The following is a 16,327-nucleotide window of genomic DNA, read 5'->3' on the forward strand; positions in this document are numbered from 1 at the left end:
ATGTTTCAGTGCCAAATTAACTGTATCAAAAATTGCTCAAAGCCGTACTATCACATTTCGCAATATTAAGAACATTGATTTGTCTGTGTTTTCCAATGAAGTTGATAACTTGTTGAACACTGGTGGATTACTTAGCCTGGATGAGTTGACTTTTTATTTCAACGACCAGTTGCAGAATGTTTTAGATGTCGTTGCACCTGCCCACATAGCAATTTTTCTCTGGCCCAGCTCCGGCCCACACAATCAGCTTTTGCTTGGCCCACATACCGCAATGACTTACGGTCCTAGTGTGTACCAAGTCTGGATTCCAGACAAGGGCCACACATGGGCCAGAACTGGCCCAAGTCTCAGCCAAGTTAATTACCTGGTACTTGGTACACACTAGGACCGTAAGTCATTGCGGTATGTGGGCCAAGCAAAAGCTGATTGTGTGGGCCAGAGCTGGGCCAGAGAAAAATTGCTATGTGGGCCGGAGCTGGGCCAGAGAAAAATTGCTATGTGGGACCATACCTGTATGACCATAGCTGGCCCTATTCTGGCCCAGACAGCAACATAGTGTTGGCCCAGATCCTAGTGTGTACCAGGTCTGGATTCCAGATAAGGGCCATAACTGGCCCAAGTCTCAGCCAAGTTAATTACCCATTAAGGGTAATTACATAGTTCTGGCCTATGTTTGGCCCTTGTCTGGAATCCAGACTTGGTACACACTAGGACCGTAAGTCATTGCGGTATGTGGGCCAAGCAAAAGCTGATTGTGTGGGCCGGAGCTGGGCCAGAGAAAAATTGCTATGTGGGATCTGAGGTCCTGTATGATCATAGCTGGCCCTGTTCTGGTCCTATATGCTGGATCAGATGGGTTCCACATGTCAGCCTCAACAAAACCATAACCAAGCCACTTGATACACACCCCTCCCAGATGAATAGTCACAACAACAACAATATTCTGAACAAATATTTAATCATGTTTAATCAGCAAACCAAGTTGAATGAATCTCACACCTAACATACAGCATTGTCAGTTCACACTTTCACAAAAACTATAAAAACATGCTTATTTGTTTTGCTTGGTCAGTGTGTTCACCATGTTGGAGTATGGCAGTGTGAATTGGCTTTTAGGTGCTTTGGAATAAAAAACAAAAAACAGTAAAATAAATATATATTTGTTTAATGTTCACGCAATTAACGCAAAATTCTTAAATAAGGTAGTTTCTCTATTTTTGCAGTATTCAAGTGTTCATGTCCCTGAATAACATCTGCATGAACCTAAGTCTGAAGAGTACACATAATATCTAGTAGACAGCAATCCTTGTGAGTGAGAAGTCTGGTGTGGAGGCTGGATCTGGAACCGACTTCTGTCCAGGTTATCCGTCTTCACGAACTGCCCTGAAATACAATTCAAACAAACAATGTAGTGTGAGGCTCTTACATTCACAATGCTCATTTTTGGCCTCGGTGGTGAAGTGTGCAGAAAATTCTGCTGGACTGAAATTTAGTATTTGGTGAACAGTATTCAAGAGTGCAAATAATATTTTAAGTTTTAAGTGTCTTTCAGGCTCGCGTGAGGTTTCCACGAGCAACAAAGTCTGCTTGAACAAAAATGTCACTACATTTAAAGTTTAGAAAATAATATACAGACCATTACAGTTTGAAGTGAGGTGCGTTCACAGTACTGGTTCTGTCTTACCGTTATAAATTTTAATTTCAAAAAACTTTTTTATTATCATCTGTGTCTTTTTTTTTTTATTATAATTGACCCCTCTGTAGGTTGTTGTGTATGAAGTGTCCTCAGAGCAGAGTTAAACAAGATGGCCTTGTAGGACATACAGGAACCCAGACAGCAACATAGTGTCGGCCCAGATCCGCCCACATCTGGCCCGCGTGAAATCCATGCGGGCCAGATGTGGGCCGGATCTGGGCCGACACTGCTTGCTGTCTGGGAAATATTTGATATTTATTTGATATATTTTTTTGAATATTCGACAAACTTTTGAATGTTTGAGGTTTTACTTACTAGTCAGATGGTTCATGGTGCTTTGGAGATGTTCTTCGACAGGAGATCTGCTCCGCTCCAGCTCTGCAGCACAGCCATCAGCATGGAAGAATAGAAATAATATGTCACATAGCCAACAAATGTAGTATTCAATGTCAGGATTATTAGAAATAAACACACTACAGCAGAGGTGAAATGCAATAATAATAATAACAATAATATACAAAACATCTTAAGATACCAGAATTCATATTTTTAGGTTTTACAGATGCATGCTGATATAGTTGAAATATACTGTGAAAAATTCATATAAAGTTATTTAATAAGATTTCTCAGATCACCTGTGTTTCCTGTATCTCTGTCAGCAGCTCACATTACAAATTTTTTTGTAACTTCCCGTTTTAGGTATTTTATTCTGACGCTCCTGAAATCATAGTACAATTTATCAATATTTGTTTGCAATCAAAGTTCAAATCGTGTTTGAATTAGTTTCAGCCCATTAGTTCATTCATGTAAGTGACGTCACCGATTGACCCCACAGTGCAGACTTTTAGGTTAAATTAATTAGCTTATACCCAGACAGCAAGCCAACATTGAATAAACATTGTTTTTCCATCTGAATCATCATTATGGTTGATGTTGAAATTTCAATGCAAAATAAATGTTGAATCACCATTACCATATCGATGAAAACCTGATGTTATTAATGTTGATGGCAACAATATTGGAACAACATTGATCTATAGTTATCTTTATGATTGATTAAGCATTGATATTTGGTTTACCGGGCGATCGCTGAATGTGTTGAAAAGTCATTGATTTATAGTTGACCGGGAAACGACGCTGTTGTTGAAGAGTCATCGGCATATAGTTGACCGGGAAATATGATTGAAAATGCATCGATATATAGTTGACTGGGAAATATGATTGAAAATCCATCAATTTTTGGTTGACCGGGAGATCAACACCAACGTACTGCACCGGACACAGATCATTTCTGGACCTTGGCACAAGCGTACAGGTAAGCATGCTTAATGTTCGATATGAATGAATTGTACCAAATCAAATACTGTTAGGTTGATCGTTAACATGATGGTTAATGTAGTAACCGACGCAGTGCTGCAGTCACTGAAATAGATTTTTGTTTTAGCCTACCAATGTGTCAAAATCTGCCAAAAGTACTTGATCTCTTTTAGGTTATAAAGTTAGCAAAACCTCATTGGTCCAGTCTATTTTTGTGACAGCTAGCTCAAAATACATGTCTGTACCCATTGCTAGTGTCGTGAAATCTATTAACACAGCACCGCTATTTCTTCTGACCGCCGGAGAACACCGGCGGAACCAACGCTAGCATAGTGCTCTACCCACAGCAGCGGCGGGCCAGAATTACACAAAAGACATGGTTTACCTTTACTTTATTCAATGCAGAACTGTCTCGAGTTGTAATGTTAACTGGAAATGCCGATTAGACCATCTCGTAGCCTACAAATCCAAAATATGAATAATCCTCGAGCAGGGCTGCGATGTGCAATACAGTTTTGTAACTCCATTGTGTTTGTTTTCAGAAATGATAACAGTCGTTTCATACTGCTTATGCGATATCACGATTTTTGATGATCTTCTGCACCTTTTCTGAGCGCGGGGAAGCGCTGTTATACAGCGCCTGACAACCAGGCCTGGCGTCTTAGCCCCACATACTTCATTTAGAAACAATTAAAATGCCTCGTTAATTTATTAGCCTGTTTTTGCGGTGAGATTTATGCATATTCCTCCATGCACCCAGTATTTAAGCAGAAATTAATGTGCAATTTAGCCAACCAGAAAAATCTTTTGTCTATGGTAACTCTAATCAATACATTTACTATTTAATTAGTTATAAGTATCCAGTTATTTATATTTAATTTGTTGAGTTAACAATTAGTTCTGATTTAATAAAATAATAAACATGATTTTTTTTTTTAGAGTCACTTGGCCTCATAAATTGTCCTTATGAAAGATGTCACTGCAAGCTAATCCTTTGCCTCCCTTTAATTCGAATACATCCATGAACATATTGGGCAGTTTTGAAAAGTGCTTTGAATGTAGTCCGTCTTATACAGCCTCAACAAAAATGCGTTTCTACCCAGAAATATAAAATGATTTACCTAACTATGAGATGGCAAGATAAGAGAGGGGGTAAAATCTTTGCGTGGCAGGTGGATATATGTTCCATTCAGACATTATAGCACATGTGACAGAAAATTACGTGATGTGACGTGATATAGGTATCTTGTACTTAAATATAGTGAACGGAGTCCATTATTCATGAATAAAAATTGTTCAGTCTTTAGAAAAACCTTTCAGTGGATGATTCTGAATTGCTGTTTACTGACACTGTGATTTACTTTTTGTCCTTTTTTTCAGATCATTAATCCACATCGTTTTTCAAGTAAGCAAGTCTTTAGTATAATAAGCCTCATCTGAAGTGGCTGCAGCAGACAGACGCAGCAAGAGTTAGCACTTTAAAAGAAAAAGAAAAAAGAAATAATACAATAAAAATGATTGTTTAATTTTTAAAGAATGCGTGGGGTGTCATTTGTGCTAGTCTAGGTTATAGCCTAAAGGTATTTCTATTTTCTATATTTTGCTAGCCCATCCTGGCTGTCGATAAAGCAGGATTATAGCCTAATAATAATGTTTTTAATATTATATTAAAATTACAGACCTTCAGATTAAACCTAGCTGTGGTATACTAAAACACCATTGAAGTTTTGTTGATATGCTGGGATTTCAACATTGTTTCAATATCCATTGTAATCGAAATACCATTGAAATTCTGTTGATCTCTAGGTACGATTTAAACGTTGTTTCAATGATAATAGAGGGTGCAACATGATGAAGAATCAACATCAGAGTTCGACGTTGATTCAATGATTTTATCGTTGACAGTGGGATGTTGATTTAACATCGTTTCAATTACTATTTGCTATCTGGGTAGTGACTTCCATTTATCTATTGACAAATTATCAGCAAAACATTTACAAAACTATCAAAGCCGCTCATCTACACATAAAAGGTGATTAAAAGCTCAAACGTTCATTAATAAGAGCTTAAATGTATAAGTTAGCTTCCCTCTAATTGTTAGCCTCTATAGTTAACGGTTGTGATGCTAACGGTCTTTTTGAAGACACTATACCACTCCTGTAAAGTAAAGATTCAACAGAAACGTGTCAGTAACATGTAAGAAAGTGTCAGGAACAGTTGTATGTATTATTTGTGTAACTTTAGGGACTAAACTTACCGGAAAGCAGTGAAAAGAGCAGAGAGACAGCTTCTCGCTACTTGTCAGCTGAGTGAGTTGACGCCCTGTTACCATGGTAATCTCCTCCGCTACAGTTTAAATGTGATTTGAATGCTCAACGCGCGCGCTCATTGGCCGTCCACACGAACGCGGTTATTTTCAAAACAGCAGCTTTTTCTATGCGGTTTGTTCCGTTCGTCCTCACACAAACGCTGCAGCAGGTCACTGAAACCGAACATTTTGAAAACTCCTGCCAGGGAGAAGATTTAAAAAAACTCCGGCTGCAGTGTTATCATGTAGACAGCTAAACCGGAGTTTTTGGCTTGTGACGTCGGAGCCTGCGCTGTTATCTCCGCCTACTGGAAACTTTGTCAGGCTTCTGATTGGCCAACATGGCCAAAAACACATCAAAGTTACGCATTTACATAAATAGTACAAAAGTCAAATAAAATGTCCTGAAATTTCATCATGTATTGTTTAGTAGGCCTACATCAAACTGTAAATTGAATGAGAATATGAAAGCAGTGAATGCAAAACATTGTTTGAAGTCAGTTATATAGGCTACATAAAACAACAGGATATACTATTCTATAATATAACATATAATATAATATCATATGGGGCATGAATATAAATTCACATGCAAACACAATTAAACACACAATATGACCTTTATGTTATGCATTTTAAAAATATATTTTCAAAATGTATTTCAATATATTTAACAGTGTTTCACATATATGTGAATATATTACCTTTCTGTATGGGAAAACATTGGGATTTTAGTCAAAAATATTTGAAATGGATTTTAAATGTGGGTCAAGATCGGCAATACTTATGTGGCCCACATATCTACATCTGACATCTGGCCCATGTCTTGTGTGCCGTCTTAAACCCGGTACCACCTCTGCCAAACCCAGGCCATGTTTGGCCCACATGCTGTATGCCAGTGCCGGATGAATGGCAGATGAATATATATATATATATATATATATATATATATATATATATATATATATATAAAACAACAGAATATATTATTCTATAATATACTATATAATATCATATATTATATAATATCGTGAGGCATGAATATAATTTTGCATACAAACACATAATAACACACAGTATGAGCTTTATGTTATGCATTTTAAAAATATATTTTAAAAATATATTTAACAGTTTCACATATATGTGGATACATTACCTTTCTATATGGGAAAACATTGGCATTTTACTCAAAAATATTTGAAATGGATTTTAAATGTGGGTCAAGATCGGCAATACTTATGTGGCCCACATATCTGCATTTGACATCTGGGCCAAATACTGCATTTGACATCTGGCCCATGTCTTGTGTGCCGTCTTAAACCCGGTACCATCTCTGCCAAACCCGGGCCATGTTTGGCCCACATGCTGTATGCCAGTGCCGGATGAATGGCAGATGAATATATGAATATATATAAAACAACAGAATATATTATTCTATAATATACTATATAATATCATATATTATATAATATCATATGAGGCATGAATATAATTTTGCATACAAGTAAACACATAATAACACACAACATGAGCTTCATGTTATGCATTTTAAAAATATATTTAACAGTTTCACATTTATGTGAATATATTACCTTTCTGTATGGGAAAACATTGGCATTTTACTCAAAAATATTTGAAATGGATTTTAAATATGGGTCAAGATCGGCAATACTTGTGTGGCCCACATATCTGCATTTGACATCTGGGCCAAATACTGCATTTGACATCTGGCCCATGTCTTGTGTGCCGTCTTAAACCCGGTACCATCTCTGCCAAACCCGGGCCATGTTTGGCCCACATGCTGTATGCCAGTGCCGGATGAATGCCAGCTGTGCCAGATGCATGCCAAGTCTGGGCCAAATTTGTTTGCTGACTGGGTGTTAGAACTCGGATTGTCTCATTTGCTCATACGGCTCCATGGTATACTTCTGAGTTACGTCTGTTAAAAGCTAAGGGGCGTCAACTAGAGCATTTATATATGAGATCTGGTTTAATTGTGCACAAAGAAATGTATGATCACCACATCAGAGATGACAAAGATGCCCTTTATACCGCTAAAACAAATTATTATGCCAATTTGATAAACTCTGGTGGTGGGAATACAAAAATACTGTTCTCTACAATGAATAATATTTTGCGACCACCAGATGCTTTCTCATTACATTCGCAATTTAATACTACATGTGATACTTTTATGAACTATTTTAGTGATAAAATCAAAACTATTCATAAGAATTTAACACCCAATAATGGGGCATGTGGTTCATTCTTCTCTCTTTATGATGCTTCTGCTCTAACTGCTTTTTCTAGTTTTTATTTGCCTACAGCGAATGAAATAGCTGAATGTGTTCAAAAATCTAAATCTACTACCTGTCAGTTAGATCCTATTCCCACACATCTTGTTAAGTTTCGTCTATCTTCTTTATTACCCTTGATAACTCAAATTATACATTCTTCTCTTATTACTGGTACTATTCCTTCATCCTTTAAAGTAGCGGCCATAACTCCCACACTTAAGAAACCTGGTGCGGATTGTAATAACCATGAAAATTTTCGACCCATATCTAATTTACCTTTTCTTTCTAAATTACTGGAAAAAATTGTTGCTCAACAGGTACATACTCTTAATGGAGAATAACTTGTTCGAGCCATTTCAGTCTGCCTATCGTCCCTATCATAGCACGGATACAGCACTTATTAAAGTCACAAATGATTTGTTAATGGCTGCAGATTCGTGACTTTTATCAATACTCATTCTTCTTGATTTAACTGCAGCTTTCGACACTATCTCACATAGCATTTTATTGGAGAGGTTGATTTCTATTGGGATCACTGGTATATCCCTTGATTGGTCTAAATCATATTTATCTGGTCGGACTCAGTTCATTCAAATAAAAAAATGTAAATCGCGGATATCTCAGATAACCAGTGGTGTGCCTCAAGGTTCAGTCCTGGGTCCTCTTCTGTTTATAGTGTATTTATTACCTCTAGGACAGATTTTTCGTAAATTTAATATAAATTTTCACTGTTACGCAGATGACACCCAGCTCTATATATCTTCGAAGCCCAGTTCAGTATTGCCGTATTTTGCTCTGTCTTTCTGAAATTAAATCATGGTTTGCATGTAATTTTCTCAAAGTTAATAGTGCGAAAACTGAAATTTTATTAGTAGGTACTAAATCAAAACTGCGTAATTGTGGAAGTTTTACACTTACTATCGACAACTCTGTTATCTCTCCTTCTTCTCAGGTCAAGAGTTTGGGTGTCATCCTTGACAGTACTCTGTCTTTCGAGGCACATGTAAATAATATTACACGGTCCGCATATTACTATCTGCAAAATATTAATCGTCTTTGACCATCTCTTTCTGTTAATGGTACTGCTGTTCTCGTGCATGCATTGGTTACCTCTCGAATTGACTACTGTAACTCTCTGCTCAGTGGTGTTTCACAGAAACTTATTCATAAACTTCAGATGGTTCAGAATTCAGCAGCTCGGATCATTACACGAACACCGTTGAATGAGCATATTACTCCAGTTTTAGAGCACCTTCATTGGCTTCCAATCAGATATCGTATTCAATTCAAGATTTTACTTTTTACTTATAAGGCCCTTTATAATCTAGCACCTTCTTATCTTAGTGAACTTCTTCGTGTGTATGTACCTACTCGATCCCTCAGGTCTTCTGCTTCTGTGACTCTTGTTGTACCATCTGTACGTTTAACTACCATGGAAAGTAGATCCTTTAGTTGTATTGCTCCGACACTTTGGAATACATTACCTCAAGATATACGTAATAGTCTTAGTCTTTCAATTTTTAAATCGCGCCTTAAAACTAATTTTTTTAGATTAGCCTATCCTGAGTGATTTTATTTAGGTTATTGTGTATTGATTTTTTGTATTATTGTTTGTGTTGTTGTTTCTTCCCTTTGTTTAACCCTTTCGCACGTGAGTTTAAAATATTCTAGCTGAGTCCCAGGCGTGAGTTTTTTTAGGCGACAGTTATTTTAGAACTTATAGCCTTATTGTTTCCATGGCGACGCGTCATGCTTGTCATGTGACACACCGCAGCCGTAATAGAGCTGTATGACACATGGATTGCTTTTATTTCGTTTTTCCTTTTTTTATTATTAATATTCACAAACATACTCGCTATATTATGAAATATCTGATATTCCGATTCTGAAATATGTGCAAGTAAATGTGTTTGGTTGTTTAAACACGTTTATAATGATCGTGTTAGTTGATCTATACCGGGTGATGGGCGCCGCCATGTTTGCTCGCGCTGAATCCAGCTGTGGGATTTACAACACGTAAAGTCATCCTCTCCTCCCGAAACACGTTAAAATAAGTCTCCAGTAAACTGGGAGAAGAGCAGAGTAAACTTTATTGTTACCTACACTATGTGTATATGATATCAATAAAACATGTCGTCAGATTATATTTGTAAGGATCATTATTGCTGCTTCCATAGACATCAGCGCATATTTTACAAACTATAAATGTATGGCTTTGCTAGTACTTATGTGTATTTAAATGTCTGAAATCTTAAATAAGCATTATATGGTTGAAAACACTGAATAAGTGATAATATTACAAGCGCTCGAGCGTCTGATCTGGCTCCGCGCCAGAAAGCAGATTTGAATTTCAGCAGTTGATGACGTGACTCACTGAAAGTTCTAATCACACCGGTGTGATCGTACGCTCCTGGGACCAGCCAAGACTGATCACACCGGTGTGATCGTACGCCTTAAAGGGTTAATTGTGTATTTTATTATTGTAAGGTGTCCTTGAGTGTCTTGAAAGGCGCCCACAAATAAAATGAATTATTATTATTATTATTAACGCAATGTGCTACCACTGAGCCACAGGAACAACAATCAGGAGACAGAAACACAGGTTAAGGCTAGAGGGGATATGTATGGTGTATAGGCATGCGCACATCAATACAGTGTAATTTTTGTCACACTGTATAACAATTACAATTTTTTCATTATTGTAAAGGGTAGGTTTAGGGTTGGGGTTGGTGTAGACATTAATAAAACACAATCTAATAGGTAGAAAATGTATTTCATTGTTTGTTTCCGGTCGGAACTGTATCCCTTCTAGCCACAACTTTTGTATACAACGGCTGTTTCTCAAACGGAAGGCTGCATCCTCCGGAGGTCGCATTTGTAGGCTGCATACGTCACAAAGAAGATCTTATTTTAGTATATTAATGGTTATAAATTTGACCATTATTCTTAGTTAAGTGTAAATTGTTGTAATATGGTTTTGACTCGCAAATGTAATGCTTAGTTAACTGAAATAAACCAGGCTTGATGACGTATGCAGCCTACAAATGCGACCTCCGGAGGATGCAGCCTTCCGTTTGAGAAACGGCCAGCGTGTAAGGTTTATGCACATGCTCCAAGTCTTCTTTTCTATTTTTAGTGTATCTCTGTGGCAGAATTACAGTGCCACATACTGGACTGGCATGAATACTACATCGTTTTGAGTCGGTTTCGTGGTGTTAAGGAAAATGAGCAATTGTCCTATTGCAAGTTTGCCTTTTTATTTCTTTAATACCTTTTTATTGTAACTACACGTTATTATATGTGTTGGTTTATTAAGAAAGACACAACACATGGTATTGTATTAAGCATTTATTAAGAAAGTGTTATAGCATATATCAATAGAATGATAGCCAGAAAATAAATATGTATTAGCCAGAGCTTTAACCTCTTAACTGTCACTGTCCCCTCTGTGGGGACTATGTTTACTTCACTATTTTACAATTAAATCCTAATCTAATCATGACAAACTATATATCGTTGGAAAGGTCTAAGACTCCTAAATAGGTATTTTACCACTTTTTGTGTAAAAAAATTATGTAGGAAAAGTAATAGATTAATTTATGACAAGAGTGCACCTGAAAAAAATCTACATCATAACAGGAGTTCTGACCTTTGTCACAGAAAGTCTTCTTAGTTGCCTTTTTCTCTATCACGAATTAGAAATCAGAAGAAATTATTTATCAGTAGAAAACTTAAAATCTCAAAATTCATCCTTTGAAATCCATTTTAAAATCAGACATTGCATTACCATGGAAATGGTACATTAAAATAAATGTTACAAAATATTTTCATTCATGAATTATAAAAAGTTAAGTTTGGATAGTGCACTATAATGTCTCTGTTCAAAACTGTGAGTGACAGTTAAGGGGTTAAGGAAAGGAATGTTACTGTTGAATGATGTGTTGCGGACGCAGCGAAGGAGACATCTTAGAAAGTCCCGGAGAAGAAAAATGAGAAAATGGAGGACTTTATATAGGAGTCTTCGTAGGGAATTTCCAGACCTCATGACCTCAAGACATTGGAATCCACCTGTTGTCTATAAAGGACTGAAGTACGATGAAGAGAATCAGATGCTGGTTCTGTGTGACAGCTTCTCCGGTGCCAGGCGGCCTTGCCAGAGATACCTCAAGACAACCAAGCTTGTAAATCTTAGTTTTTATTTCTGTTTTTATATTTTATTTGTAATGTATTTAACCTATATGCAATAAAACTATATTTAATAATAACTAAGAAGCTTGCCTGCCTGAAGAGTCTGATTTATAGACTTGCGCAAGAACAGACCACGGAGAAGTCTTCTGAGACCTATTTTGTGAGTATGAAAATGTACATGCTTATAGGATAGGACAGATTCGACTTTCTTTACCTAACCTGAGAATAAATAAAATAAGGTAGAAGGTGTATGGAATTTAGCACCGCAAAACAGTGGGTACGCAGATATTTCTTGAAACGAGGAAAAAGTTTGGATAGGGAAAGATCTGGCTTTGTGTGGCCTGTGTGTCACAGATATGTTCTGTCTTGGTTTAGATTTCCCTGTGTTTCTGTCTCCTGATTTAGTTCCTCATTAGTTTCAATGGTTTTTGATTAATTAGCTCCACCACACCTGTTTAAGTTTTCCCTACACTCTCAGAAAAAAAGGTACAAAAGCTGTCACTGGGGCGGTACCTTTTCAAAAGGTACACTTTTGTACCTATTAGGTTCAAATATGTACACTTTAAGTACTAATATGTACCTTTAAGGTACCAAAATGGACCCTTCAGGTACAAACATGTACCTTTTGAAAAGGTACCACCCCAGTGACAGCTTTTGTACCTTTATTTCTGAGAGTGTAATTACCTTTTCTAGTATTTAAGCCCTATTTTTTGTCCTAGCTCCTCAGTTCTGGTATTGAAGTTGATTTGTGTTTCTCCTGCCTGTGGATTTATTAAAGGGGTCATAGGATGCCCATTTTCCACTAGTTGATATGATTCTTTAGGGTCTTAATGAAAAGTCTTTAACATACTTTGGTTAAAATTTCTTAATGGTAGTGTGAAACAACACCCTTTTTACCTAGCCAAAAACAGCTCTTTTGACAGCAACCCGTTTTAGTGTATTTCTATTTACATTTAATCATTTAGCAGACGCTTTTATCCAAAGCGACGTACAATATGAGAACAATAGAAGCAATTAGACCATCGAGAGTGCAGCAGTATACAAGTGCCATGACAAGTTTCAGTTAGCCCAGCACAGTGCACATAGCTAGGGTTTTTTTTTGTTTGTTTGTTTTTTTTAAATAGATAGAATAGGTAAGTGTTAGTATTAGTTGGTTAGGTGCTGGCGAAAAAGATGCGTCTTTAGATATTTAAATGCTAATAAGCTCTGTTCACCCCGCCCCTCTCTTCTCTTCCCTCTCTCTGAGACGGTTTACTTTAGCCACGGAACTTCCTAACTAGCACGTTATTAGGAAAGGTGATTTGCAAAGATTCATAAAAGAACCTTACTCACTTCTTCTAACATAGACACATTTAGGTAGATGGGGGGGGGATTGACACTGAACAGCATCAATAGCCGTGTTTCCACTGTCGGGCCAAAAGAGGGCGTGCTAGTGCGTGCCCAGGCCAGTCGCATTTCCATTGTCACTTCCGGGGCTTGATTGTGCCTCGTCAGTGCTTACTCAGGGCCAACAGCCCGGGTTTTTTGGCCTGACGAAAACCTTGGGCCAAAGTGGGCCAGCTGGGGCTAGAGGAATGGTTATGCACAAAGGTGGAGTTTATCTGCATCTGGAGAGCGTCAGCGTCATCATTTCATAAATTTAACAGCTATAACACCAGCATTAAAGACTTTTAAAATAATTTTTGCTCAAAACTCACTTTCAGACAACAGAACAGGTGCAATCCTACTTCATGATTCATATTTTGTCATAATAATTCATGTAAGGTCGCAAGATTGTTGTATTTTTTTAGAAAGACTTTGATAATAGGCAGGTAAAAGTGTATTGGGATTGAAGTGATGTGGATTGGTAAACCTTGTAATGCTAGAATAAAGGCTAATAATGCCTGAATAAAAACAAAAGAATAATGATAAAAGAATAATGAGGAATGTCTCATACCTGGTGGAGGTGTGAAAGGTTCGTCGAGTGAGAACAATAGAATGAATGGGGCAGTTTGCCAGGCCAAACATGAGGCAACAGCAAGCAGGAAAGCTTACAAGGGGCCATAAGTCAGTTTTATTAGCCTTCTCTAAAAACACACGACATAGAAAATGTCTTAGAAAATGTTTCATAAAATTTGCAGTTGTAGAGATAAAGTCCTCAAATTTGAAACGAAGCACGAGTAGACTTGTGACTTTAGCTTCATTGTGTTTCTAAAAATATTTACCACTGCAACATGATTTTTTATACATTTAAAAAGTATATTCTTAATATTTTTATTTTTGTTTTTATGTTTGAGCTAATATATCTCTATATTCATAACAGTCCGAGTAATTCTGATTCTTGATCAGTAAACTTTGAAGTGCTAGCTTTGTAAACAAGTAGTCAATATGGAGTACACTATGACAAAAAGATTTATGGCTTTGACCTTTTGACCTTTCCCCCTCCCCCACACGGTCCACCCACGTCGTGTTGACCCCGTGACCCGTTAATGCATTCCAGATGTGAGGACCAGTATGTGTGAAATTCCGATGTCATCTGGGGATGAGATATGATGTTTGTACAAGTGTCCGTCCGGTGGTAAAACCATAAATGAGCTGTCGAGTAATGTTTTTGAAGATTTTATGCTCATCCGGGGGGTTTGCCCATCTGTGGACCGAGGCATGGTGTATTATGGACTCTTTTCTATGGGTACTGTATGAAAAAAGATATTGGATTTAACAAGGACAATAACAGAATAAATAAAACAATTTTAACAGGTCAGTTTTAAGACACACATATATTCTGATGACTGTATAAATGTAATTAAATAACACTCCTAATAATTAATTGGGAATGAAACAATAAATAATGAATTAAAACCCTCTTACATTTTTCCAAGAGAGAATGAATTCCTCCTTGTGCAAGGATGACCATTCTTTGAATGAGAGGTTTACAAAAAATTGTGTTTATTTGGATAAGGTCCTATCTCTCTCTCTGTCTCTCTGGGGTCGGTGAGAAAAACAATAATGAACAAGCAATATTAAACAGTAAAGGAAATTAAGAGATCAGTTTTAAGACACACACATATATTCTGTTGGTTGTATAGAACGAATTTAAATAAAATAGGTAACATGACTAATGCTGAAATGAAAATAAATCAATAAACAAAGAACTTAATTATTTTATAGACCTATTCTTGTTTTATGTATTATATAATCGTTCGTTCCTTGTTCATGTAATGGACGATGCTTTGGCAATGCTGTGCAAGTCATGCCAATAAAGCTAATTTGAATTGAATTGAAATGTATAAAAATTCCCTTACACATTTCTTTGAGAAAAAAGTCTTCCTCGTGCGAGGATGACCATTCTTCGTTTGAGAGGTTTACAAAAAATTGTGTTTAGTTTAAGCTGGAAAAGCTCCTTTGTCTCTCTTTCTCCCCCTTACCATCTCTCTGTCTCTCTCAATTCAATTCAATTCAATTCAATTCAATTCAAATTAGCTTTATTGGCATGACTGTGTAGCATCACAATGTTGCCAAAGCAATACATATATTATACAGATAAATAAAATCATGAGGAAACACATATGTCCATATTATACATGTAGGTAAAAAAAAATAAATAATAATAATAATAAATAAAAATAAATAAATGATTAAATGAATACAGAGAGCAGCTATAAATGGAAAGGAGGGATCAGCCTTTGTCCCTCATTTTAAGGCAGGAGGACACATACTGCGCTGCCAGGTGGATACACTTTTCCTTTTCTCCCAGAATATAACAGAGTTTGTCTAAGTTACTTTTATGGTTAAATTCATCTCATTCACTCTCTCTCTCTCTCTCTCTCTCTCTCTGTCTCTGAGTGCATGCTGGGAGTGAGTGGGCGGAGTTGGCGTGAGAGTGGTGCGGCACGAATGAGTTTCTGTCTCTTCTTTCTAAAAATCTTTTCCTTTATTGTGTCAGTTTTTAAAGGTTTCCTGAACGTTTTCTAAGGGTTGAGTTGGTGTGTAGAAAAGAAAGTTTTCTGTGAAGTTATACGTCGTGAACACTGCCTGTCAGCGTTTGCTGGCGAGCTATGGGGGCTGCGATGGCGCCGGCGTTTTCCGGTAATGCAGCGTTTGAGCGTATTTCACGGAGGCACGGAATTAAAATCGTGCCGGTGATGAACTGTTCTGTTGAGGAATGTATTTTGGCGGTGGGAAAGGTCGTCGGGTATGAGAGCATCTTGTCAGCGTCGAGAATGAATAGTGCTGTCGTTGTTTTTCTCAACGCTGTAGAGAAAGTGAACAATGTGGTTCAAAATACTTTTACCCCAGTAAGGCCTTTGGTTCAGCCAGCAAGGAAGATAACACTGTCAAATGTTCCTCCTTTCATAAAAGATGATTTATTATTGGCAGAACTATCGAGGCATGGAAAAATAGTCTCTCAAATGAAAATAATTCCTCTAGGCTGTAAATCATCTCTTTTGAAACATGTTTTAGATGCCAGGTTCATATGATCTTGAAAAGTGAAACAGATGAACTTACTTTAAATTTAAGATTGATGGATATGGCTATATTGTC

At 37.0% G+C, this 16,327-nt stretch overlaps 1 long non-coding RNA gene across 2 annotated transcripts; it reads right to left on the reverse strand.

Moving 5' to 3' along the window:
• Nucleotides 1–977: 977 nt before the first annotated feature.
• LOC131529065 (uncharacterized) lies at nucleotides 978–5,400 on the reverse strand. 2 transcript variants are annotated; one of them, XR_009267994.1, is made up of 3 exons: nucleotides 5,271–5,400; nucleotides 2,012–2,074; nucleotides 978–1,383 (listed from the first exon to the last, which is right to left on the reverse strand). It is a non-coding gene; the product is annotated as an uncharacterized LOC131529065 (long non-coding RNA). The 2 variants fall into 2 exon arrangements; XR_009267993.1 differs by lacking the exon at nucleotides 5,271–5,400 and adding an exon at nucleotides 2,332–4,719.
• Nucleotides 5,401–16,327: the final 10,927 nt, after the last annotated feature.

This window comes from Onychostoma macrolepis, chromosome 21 (assembly GCF_012432095.1).
Source record: "Onychostoma macrolepis isolate SWU-2019 chromosome 21, ASM1243209v1, whole genome shotgun sequence".
NCBI lineage: Eukaryota > Metazoa > Chordata > Actinopteri > Cypriniformes > Cyprinidae > Onychostoma > Onychostoma macrolepis.